Source organism: Sturnira hondurensis, unplaced genomic scaffold (genome assembly GCF_014824575.4).
Source record: "Sturnira hondurensis isolate 20B ecotype Veracruz unplaced genomic scaffold, ASM1482457v3 Scaffold0000648, whole genome shotgun sequence".
NCBI lineage: Eukaryota > Metazoa > Chordata > Mammalia > Chiroptera > Phyllostomidae > Sturnira > Sturnira hondurensis.
Genome location: NW_028073279.1, coordinates 8,966,704 through 8,977,889, shown reverse-complemented (window position 1 = coordinate 8,977,889; position 11,186 = coordinate 8,966,704). Strand labels below are relative to the sequence as shown.

The 11,186-nt window shown below is 39.1% G+C and overlaps 1 long non-coding RNA gene across 1 annotated transcript; it reads left to right on the top strand.

Annotated features, from left to right (window-relative positions):
* The first annotated feature begins 2,028 nt into the window (after positions 1-2,028).
* On the top strand, positions 2,029-9,917 carry LOC118985020 (uncharacterized). The gene is made up of 3 exons (XR_005066035.1): positions 2,029-2,039; positions 8,565-8,570; positions 9,667-9,917. It is a non-coding gene; the product is annotated as an uncharacterized LOC118985020 (long non-coding RNA).
* Positions 9,918-11,186: the final 1,269 nt, after the last annotated feature.

The following is an 11,186-nucleotide window of genomic DNA, read 5'->3' as shown; positions in this document are numbered from 1 at the left end:
CCCCACTACAAATTCTGTTGGTTTTGTTTTCAATGAAGAGTTTGCAATGGAGGACTTAGAAAAATCCAAAAAACAAAACAGACAAACAAACAAACAAACCCCAATATGTAAGCCTCCAAAGCCCTCCATTATCTTGATTCAGTCCACTGCAAAACCTAGCTTCTGTCCCCACACAACATCAAACAAGTTATCTGGAAGGAATTCAGAATGAGTCTCAGGAAACATGCCATGCACTGTGGTGGTGAATGCCTTCGATTCAGTACACTATAAACTGACCTTTTGTTTGTTTGTTTAAAATTATGAAACTCTGGCTCTGGCTGGTGGGGCTCAGTTGGTTGGAGTGTTGTCCCGTACAACAAAAGGCTGCAGCAATGAGAAAATGTTCTCAGGTAACGATAAAAAGTAAAGTAAAATTAAATTAAATTTAAAATATTAAAATAAAATAAAAAGAAAATCCTTTTTCACAAAAGAAAAACGATTTGAAACTGCCATGATCTAGGCACTTTTCCACGTAATGAGGTTCTCAGGTCAAATGTAACAGTCTCTGCCTCCTCACAGTTAGTGGAGTCCCAGACATGAAATCAGAAACCCTAGCACAGTGTGCTGCACCCTGTGTTAACTTGGATACGAAAAACCAGCACTAGGACTCACTCACTCTTGAGATGGCTGTAATTAACTGAACTGTTGAGGCGAGACTCCAGAGGAGGTGACATGTAAACTGAACCTTGACCATGAATAGGCACTCTCTTGTCAGAGAAGGGAAAGAATATTCTGGGTCCTGAACAAAAATGTGGAGGTCTGAGAGGGAAGAAGGATTAGATGGAAGGAGGATTAGATGGAAGTTCTAAACTGGAACACATTGTTCAGAAAAAAAACCTGGGGCGAAGTGAGAGGGTAGTGCTCATTGAGGGAAGGGCCTTCCATATTCATCCTGATGCCTAAAATGGTGCCCTACAGGGTTGCTAATCATTAATTACTTGTTGGTTATTGAAAGCTAAAATACTGTATCTGCTCCCAGAGGTTCGGACTCAGTTGATCTGGGATAGGGTCAGGGTACTTGGCATGTGTAAAAACTCCTGAGATGGTTCTAATGGACCTCCAGGTTTGGAACCACTGCACTGAATGAATGGCCTCAAGAGTGGAGATGAAAAAATGTATATTTCTAGTGTTCTGTGAATCAGAATGCTAAATCTCTGAAGACACCTTGGATGAAGATGTGGGGGGACTTGCCTGTTTTGTAACAGGGGGAAATGTAAGCTGCCCAAGGCTTGTTTAAAAATAAGCCTGGCAGGAGAGGGTTGAGGGGTGGGGTATGGTAAAAAAGGTGAAGGAGATTAAAAGGTACAAATGTATAGCTACAGCCTAAATAGGTCATGGGGATTTAAAATACAGCATAGGGGATCCAGTCAATAATATCACAGTAACTTCATGTAGTGACAGATAGACAGTGGACTTTTTGTAGTGATCACTTTATAAGGTATATAAATGTGAAATCTCACTATGTTAGACACCCGAACCTAACACAATATTGTATGTCGACTATACTTTAATTAAAAAGAGCTTTATGTTCCAGAATGAAAAACAGTAAGCCTGACAGGTAGAGCAAAATATTAATGGTAGAATCTAGGTGATAGGTATATAGGTGGGTATATAATATATTTTTTAATTTGGATGTATTGTAAGTACTTTTTGTTGTTGTTGTTAATAAAATGTTGGAGGGAAAAATCAGGCTGAGCCAGGCATATAACACTAATTGAGCCTCAATGAGAAATCGACAGAAACTGTTTTAGCCCAACATTCTATGAAGAGGCAGAGAGGAATGGAACGGCAGAAGCCTTCCAGGTACAAAGGTCATAATGCAGGGGCTGTGTGTTAATGCGCTTGCCTGGGGCAGTAGCAGGGGGCTCTGAAGCCAGGCTGTCCATTTGGCTGCGTTCTAGTGACTGCGGGTAATTGGCAAAAGCACCTTTGTTTCTTTATCTGTTAAGTGAGAGTCATGTTAACATGTTAGCTGTTTCAAGTACAGAACTTACAGAGCAGTTGTGAGGATCAAATGATGTAAATGAATCAAATGGTTTTCAAAGACAAATGGAAGGACTTTCCAAGAGATATGACAGTAGAGAGAATTTTTAGGGGAATGAGTTCCTGGATCTTGTTTTCCATGTGTAATTTTGCCAGAAAGGATTTCTCTAAGAAGATGCTGTGTGTTGAGGTGTTATGCCAGTTTTTCTTCTCTACTTTCATAATCAGCCATACCCCATATGATAACACGAAGAGCTTTACTTGTCCTCGTTGTATTATATACCTTGCACAGGGTGTATACACCTCCAGAACCCCAAAGAGACCATTGAAAATACTGGGCTAGGCTAACCCTTTTCTGTTCCAGGCAGCGCGCACCCAAAGTAGGGCTTGTGGTTTTTCCTGACTCACACACAGGCTGTGAAGGATGAAAGGTGACATCTGGAATGGACTGTTTTGGCCCCTGTTGGGACGTTTTGAATCGAGTTACACAATTTTTACTTAACTACCTCAGTCTTTCCACCCCCTGACTGTTATCAAAGAATCTATCACTTCTGACATAGAATCTTGTGACAGCAGAAACATGCCCATGAACAAAAAAACAAAGCAAAACAAAACAAGAGGGGGTATTGATAAAAAAAAAGAAATAGAATGGCATTTTCTATATTCCATTTCATTCAGGAACAAATTCTCAGCAGGTTTCTCTTCTCTCTGCCTCTCTCTCTTTCTCTTTGAACTCAGAAATGAAATGGTTGTCATGGGGATGTGTCTTAACATGTTTATTTGAATAGAAAAATGTAGTCAGATCCTTTCTGACACAGAAAACAAATCTGATATTTGGCTGGTTGGTTTGACAGTGAGGACTGATTTGGGCAGTTAGGTGGTAGGTGGATATTTGGCATAAATCAAAGGAGCTAAAAATGCAGCACCGAGTTTTGAATAAATTGTATTTAAATCACATGATTTAATTGAGAAAAACTCCTTGCCGAAATTTTTATTAGCCAAGGTATTTTGAAATTAACAATGTTTTCATTTGTTAATCCTTCCTGAGCATAGCAAGTTAATCAAAATGACTCTAGGTGGAAAGGTATCAGGTACGATTTAACAATCATTTGAAAGTTCTTGAGAAAGCCCTTTTGATAAACTTCCCAGAAATCCAGAAAGTGAGTGACTCTCATTGACTGGGTAACAAACCCTTTTGCAAATGTTGCGCTTGTGATTTTTTTTCCAACAGAATGAAGGGAAGAATCAAGTTTCAGCTAACAGATGACGAAAATATGCGTTTTAATAATAAATCCCTCTGTGGTTTTTGGAACATAACTTGGAAGGAATTCAAAGAATTGAATGATATTGCTGCAACCAAAATCCTTTTATCCCAACCTCTGATTGATGTGAATAAGTTTTCTCAACACTTATCTCTATGAAAATGAAAAATGGGGTGGAATTAACACTAAACCATATTGCAGTCTAGCAACAATATTCACATGAAGTGATTTTTTCAATTATAATTTATCTTAGTAAGGGAGGAATTGGTAATGAAATGTTTTTATTTAATAATTTTAATCAAAATAGTCACACATTGTTTATTTTGAGCAATAGTATATAACTAATAATTATGATGACTTAATTCTGACAATTGAGTTCTTTCTGAAATATCCTAACAGGTGTGAGGTGATATATTTCATTGTGGTTTTGACTTGTATTTCCCCAATGATTAGTGACGTTGAGCTCCTTTTTATGTACCTGTTGGCCATCTGTGTATTTTGTCTGGAAAAATATCTGTCCAGATCCTCTGCCCATTTCTTAGTGATTTGTTTTGCTCTTGTAGAACTGAGTTACTAAAAAGAGTTTAAGGTCACAGGAAATTATCAAAGTTGATATATGTAAATGTTGCCAAATATATTAGCGTAATCAAAAAAAACTCTCAAGAATAAAAATATATTACATCACAATAAAAGAGGGATGTGAGGGGAAATGGGGTGGAGTTGTTCATTCAAGGAACAAAAGGACTGATATAAAAATTTGTCCTAGAAGAACTTGTTCATGTAATTTTCAAGAGGATCATTGTGGCTATCAACTTGCTATGGTATTTAGATTCCAATACATTTAAAAGAATGATATAGCCCTGACTAGTGTGGCTCAATTGGTTGGATGTTGATGCCATTTGGAAAATGGAAAGGTGGTGGGTTAGTTTCCCAGTCAAGCCACATGCATGGGCTGAGGTCTGCTCCTTAATCGGGGGGCAGGAAGGGGCTGGAGAGGCAACCTCACACTGACATTTCTCTCCTTCCCTTTCTTCCTCCCTTCCTGTCCCTCCATAAATAAATAAATAAATAAATAAATAAATAAATAAATAAATATGGTATTAGCTTTTAAAAAAAAATGTCAGTGTGATAGAGTGGCTGGAAATTATACTCCTTGACAGTTTTACATTTATGATATACAATTTTAACAGGCAGTGTCAACATGTGTTAGGGTTACATGTTTCTAAATTATTTTAGGAGGTAGTGGACATAAAAGTTCAAAGGCCCCTGACACAGCATATGTGAAAAGAATCCCCCGCGCCTCAGCTGTTCTCCTCCCTCCGTGCTGCCTGGCTCAGTGAGGGGTGGCTTTTGTCAGAAAGCCAGAAACCTGACCATCATTCTCACTTCTTTCTCTTCCCCTACATGTAACCAATTTATGCTATTTCTTATGTACTTTAATTTTTTTAATTTATTGACATAAGAGAGAGAGAAACATTGATCTGTTGTTTCGCTCATTTATGCGTTCACCAGTTGACTCTTACATGAGCCCTGACCAGGGATCAAACCTGCAACCCTGGTGCACTAGGAAGCCACTCCAAAGGACTGAGCTACCCCACCAGGACATTTAGGTGATTCTTATATTTGACTCTTTTGTTCTCTCTCTCCTGCTATGGTCTCTCCTCGAATATTAACAACATCTTAATTAGTTTACCCGACATTAGACTCAATCCATTCTACTGGGTGTCTGCAAGGACAAATTTATCTTTCCAAAATTCAGAATCAATCGCATTGCCTTTGTACTTGTATAACTTAGTGATTCTCCATTCCCTTAACATAAAATCTAAATGGTTAGGACTGTTTAGAGGTCTTTTTGGGGCCTAGCCCCTCCCCTTTCTCTTGCCCTTTGTATCCTTAATCCTTTACTCTTTTAACCTCTAGTAGTTCTGGATCTTTTTCTCCACCCATAATCCAAATCCTTGATGTTATTCCCTTTCCCCAGGATATACTCTGCTTCTGTCCCTTTAGCAGACACATCCTTAAAATGTAACCTCAGAAATTATGAATTTCTCCAGAAAGCCTTCCTTGTCTCCCTCAGATAGGCTTAACTGATTGCCCCTTTTCTTTTTCTTTTTCTTTTTATGTTTTATTTATTTATTTTTTAGAGAGAGGGGACGGGAAGGAGAAAGAGTGGGAGAGAAACATCAATGTGTGGTTGCCTCTCATGCGTCCCCTACTGGGGACCTGGCCTGCAACCCAGGCATGTGCCCTGACTGGGAATCAAACCGTGATCCTTTGCCTCACAGGCCCGTGCTCAATCCACTGAGCTACGCCAGCCGGGGCCCTTTTCTCTTTCTTTGACATATTTATCCAGTGCAAACCACATGTCTGGTACTATGCTAATATGGCAGAGCTGTTGGGTCCTCACCCATATCCCCTTAACCCTGTGGTAAGGTCAAACCCAGATGGATTACCGTGCATGCAGGTGGCTTCCTGTGTCTTCCTGCTTGAAGGATGCCTCAGGAGCAACCTTTTACCATTGCAGAACAAGTTGGTGAACTAATACCCCAGGACAGTGCTGAGGTGGGTTCTACACGGTGGTTCAGATGGTCTCTATAGGAACGAGCACCAGTTGCCCACAGAGGTGACCCTCTAATTCACACGTACTGTAGCAGCTTCCCTCCATTTCCTTGTTCACTCTCCTCTCTCTCACCGTGTTTTCTAGGGGCCACTTCAAAAAAAGGACTTGTACCCAATTCCTTTTTTCTGGATCTGGGAGACTACCAAACTAGGAAAGCCAGGTTCTGGAGATATAATGGCGAGTTTCATACATACCTTCATTATATTTATTATATCGTATGAAAATAGTGATGTAAGCTGCATAAGGGCAGAGATTTTTATCCCTTTGATTCACCGAAGTATCGCAAGCGTCTAGAACAGTGGCTGAAAGATAGTGTTGCCCTGGCTGGTGTGGCTCAGTGGACTGAGCGCTGGTGGCCTGTGAATAGAAAGGTTATTGGTTTGATTCCCTCTCAGGGCACATGCCTGGTCCCTACCTGGGGGCATGGGAGAGGCAATGATGTCTCTCTCCCCCTCTTTTTTCCTCCCTTTCCCTCTGTCTGAAAATAAACAAATAAAAAGTTTTTTAAAAAAGAAAGTGTTGAATCAGTAGTAATAGTTAATATTTATTGAGTGCTCACTGTATGTTCGATATATGGTCATTTTTCAAAAATCACTTAATCATCAAAAAATTCCTTATGGAATAGGTACTATTATTATTCTTTTTGTAGGTGGGAGGGAATTAAGGTTAACCAGTGGATTGAAATCACCTGGCTTGTAAGTGCTCGCCCCAGTTCTGATTAAAGGTCTCTTTGACACTTCAGCAGTTCTTTCAAATTTTTTGTTTTGTTTCATTTTTGTTGGTGTATGTCTGACTTCCCCATTAAAGTTAAAGTTTATTAAAGTAGGAAACCTATTCAACTCTGTATCCCCACTACTTAGCTTAGAACCTGGAATGTAGGTAGGAAGTCAGTAATTTTGGTTGAATGAGTAAAATAAAAAGTGGCTTATTTATTCACGCTTATGTTGAGGAAGAAAGAAAAATAATGTTTTCTGGAGCTAACTGGAGAAAAGCCTTGAATGTGGCCCAGGACACTGTCTCCTTTAGGACAAGGCACCTGTAGGAGGCTCCTAATTAAAACTCTCCTGAGATTTTTGACTCCACACCAACTCAATCTGGACTCCATTTGCCTAGTGTTTAAAACTGCCTTCCTCGTTGAATTCGCCTTCATCTAAGAATTTAACCCATATCTTTTCCTTTCATTTAAAGGGTTCCTGGAGAAGGCATTCAAACCACTGCTGACCTGAATTCCTTGTATGATAATCAATGAAAACAGGGTCTCTTCAAACACCATTGTGTCCTCAGAGTTAATTCAGTGCCTGACATTCAGTAGGCATTTAGTAATTACTGTGAAATGAATGAGGAAGAACTAGACAGTGGAAATTGTCTAGTTGAGTAATCATTCATAAACAAGTATTAAAATTGTCTTTCGTATGTTAAGTCAGTATGAGTGAATACTTACTGAGTTTGCCAAAAAATGGAACTTCAATTTTAGGTTATATGAAATTTTAGCAAAAAAAAAAAGTTAGTCCTTCAACTGTGATACAAAAGACTACTAACTATTAAATTTTTCTATAACTAAAATTAATATGATCTTAAGCTTATGTCAGGATGTTTTAACTGTGGGCAATAGAAAATCCAACTCAAACTACTCTAAACAATAAAGGATTTGCTGGCTAATGTAAGAGGAAGTCCAAAAGTAGGGAAGAATTCAGGATTGGTTTAGAAGCTGAAGTATGTTATTAAGGACCAAGTTTTTTTCATCTTTCTGCTCTGCCATCTACACTCTTGGCTTCAAACTAATTCTGGTCCCCCTTATGACTGTAGGGTGGCCATCAACAACAGTCCGGCTGCAAAGCATCTCGTTTGAAGTAAAGATTGATGGCTCCCCTTGGCTACTACGAACCTCTCTAGAAACTACTATAAAACTGGTTTTATTCATAATTTTTCAGAATAGGGTCACTTATCCATTCCTGAATTAATTAATGGCAAGGGATAATTAAAATACCCTTGGGCCAGTTAGGTATATCACTTAAGTCAAGGCCAGTTCCCCAAGCTTCATTGCTGTACTCAATGAGAGAGAAAGAATAAATTCAGGGGAGACAACCACAATATCCAATCCAAAACATTTATGTTGATAAGTAGCAAAAAGTTAATCTTAGTCAATTCAGTGTTTCTATGCTTTTCCCAGCTGGTGGAGAGAAGGATCTTGGAAGTGTCATAGCATCCCAGGTGACTTCTCCCTACCCCTGACTATTAGGATCCTCTTGGTTTTATTCTTTCTCTCTCTCTTATCACTCTCTTGAGTAAGTGGAATTACTTTGCGGAGACATATGGAATACTATGTGAAGTTACATCATGTCGACCTGTGTAAGTCAGGGATTTTAAACTCAAATGTCTTCAGAGGCAAGTCAGTTTAGTAGACCAGGTGTGAGATAATAGAGAGTGAGAACGGGAGGACCTAGGGAAGGCACACTCCACTCAAAGTCACTCAAAATCAAATTGTTTAAATATGCTGTGCTTACCCAATAAGACCTGCTTGTGGACCAGATTCATTCTGTGACACACATCACTCTGGGGTCTCGCCACTTCCCTAGGAGCTACCTGGGAAAGAGGACCCAAGTCTTCCCTGCATCCGGCTCTTTCCAACCCACCTTCTGTGCCTTTTATCCTCCCTTTAGGGCTCAGTTCTGGGAATTAAACAGATGGGCAGGTCCTGCTTTTTCCAGAGAACCATTTCCACTTAAATTCACCTTTGCCTCCTCCCTCGCCCTAGCCTAGGGGATTTTTCCTAGTCCAAGGTATGGGGAGTAGAGAACCTTCCACAGTTTGGAGACTCTCAAATCAATTATACTGTCTAAACACATTTTTTTTTCTTCTAGGGGCCCAGCCTAAAACTCTCTTTTGCTAAATTATTTCTTCATAAGGCAATGAACATAATATTACTTAGCTGTTACAAAGAGAGAGAGAGAGAGAGAGAGAGACAGAGAGAGAGAGAGAGGGAGAGAGAGAGAGAGAGAAAGAGAGAGAGAAAGACCGTGGCTTAAAATAAGGGACAATATTATCCTGCTATAGATTAAATATAGTCAAGAGATTGCTTATCAGACTACATTTAGAATGTCTTACATGTTGCTGTGTGTCTCATCTTAGAAGAAATATACTCATCCAAAAGAGACCCAGATAGTGAAAAGATTCTGCATCATATTATATGAATATAATCAATAAAACTTCTGTATAACATTTAATATCAAAGACTGAAGAGGCCTAGTCAAGATAGGCTAGCTTATGCTATGATAATAAATGACCTCAGAAAGTCCTGGTGGCTGCCCTGACTGGTTGAGTATCATTCCGCAAAGTGAAAGGTCATTGGTTCCATTCCTGGTCAGGGCACATGCCTGCATTCTATATGAGAAGAAATAAAATCTTAAAAATAAAAAAACTGCCCTGGCTTGTGTGGCTCAGTGGATTGAGTGCGGGCCTCCGAAGCAAACAACTGCGGTTCCATTCCCAGTCAGGACACATACCTGGGTTGCAGGCCAGGTCCCAGCAGGGGACACAGGAGAGGCAACCATACACTGATATTTCTCTCCCTCTCTCCTTCCCTTCCCCTCTAAAGATAAATAAATAAAAGCTCAGACTATAAGAAAAAAGTTTAAAAAATAAATAGATAAAAATCCTGATGGCTTAGAACAATAAAAACATATTTCTTGCCTGTGTTGCACATCCATCCATTTTTTTTCCTATGGAGGTAGAGTCACCTTAACTTTGGGCCTCAAGGCATAGTCTAGAGGGATATGCAGCACTGCCAAGTCCTTTGAGTTTTAAGCTTTGGCTAGTAGTGCTCTGGAGAAGGAGGGTTTTGTTATGATGATTTTTTAGGTTTAAGGCTAAGCATAGCGGGCTGTCTAATCCCAGTTTGGATCTTGGTTGTTGTATATTCAGGTTGTTTAAAGCTACTTTCATTATAGTTCTGATAGTAGCTAGGACTTTTAGCTAAAATTTAGCTGTATTATTTAAGTGATCTTAAACATGCTTTACACCAGATGTCTATTAATTAGGGTTAATCGTATGACTACAGCAGCTGGCACAAAATTTACCAACACTTAGAAGTATAACTTACTGAAGCTTTCACTCATGGCTTCATTTTCACCACCGCTGTTTTTTATCTGCTGACCATTGTGACAAAGAGGAAGGGGGCATGGTGAACCTTGGCTCCTTTAAGCGTGAAGCTTCTGCTTTCATTTGCCAAAATAATTCACATGGTCGCTCCTGAGATAACATGATAGGGAGGGCTATTTCATGAAGGGAAATCATTATATTTCATGGACAGACATAATTTACCTTGTAGAAAATTCTACATCATCCTCTTCGGGGATCCTCTGTGTACCATCTAAAAACTCCCAAGGATCTGTGTAGTTCAGAATGAAGTCTAGTAGATGGCACAGTAATATTCAATATAATTAGCTATTATTATTATTATTTTATTTCATTAAAAAGAAAAGTTTCTTTCTGTATGTTACCTATTTATAAATCTTTTGAGGGTGAACAGAACTTTCTTACTTAAGAACTTACTTACTTACTTATTTCTTACTTAAGCAGCAAAAGACACACTATTTTGCTAGTCTTCAGTAGGATACCATATTACTTAAGGAATGGCTGAGTAGTTCAGAATATTTCGCACAAAGAAGAAAAACTCCAGGTGTGACAAGATAGCTGTTTTCAGATATATGGAAGTCTTTATGTGAAAACAAACTGCAGAAACAAATACTATGAGCATCCTCAGAAGACAGCCCTGCTAGTAGAATATATTTGTGTGGTATGACTTAATTCTTCCAATTACTTGCTTGTAGTGCCATGAAGTACACTGACCTTTGTGGTGATTGAAGAACAAATAACAGTGAAATTTACAGTCACGTCATACTTACTGCATGCCAGGTGTTTTCCAAGTCTTTGGTATACTAACTCATTTAAGTTCCCAACAACTCTATGAGATAGGAACTACTACTATTTCCATTTCTTTTTAAGGTGGAAAAAATGAGGCATCAGTTAAGGAACCGCTAGAGTCGCACATCTGGTAAGCGGTAGAGCCACGAGTTGAATTTGTCAGTCTGTCTCTAGGGTCTATCTTCTTGACCCCTGTGCTTTTCTATATTTGGGATTTATTTAGAAACCCTTAGTTAATCATTTCTTACAACTGGCTATCACATTGCTAAATTTGGTTCTGCTCTGGGTTTTCTGGGCAACTCTCCAACAAGGCACCTCTCGAATTGTACTCCCTTCCTACCCTTTTGGTTTGTCTCTCA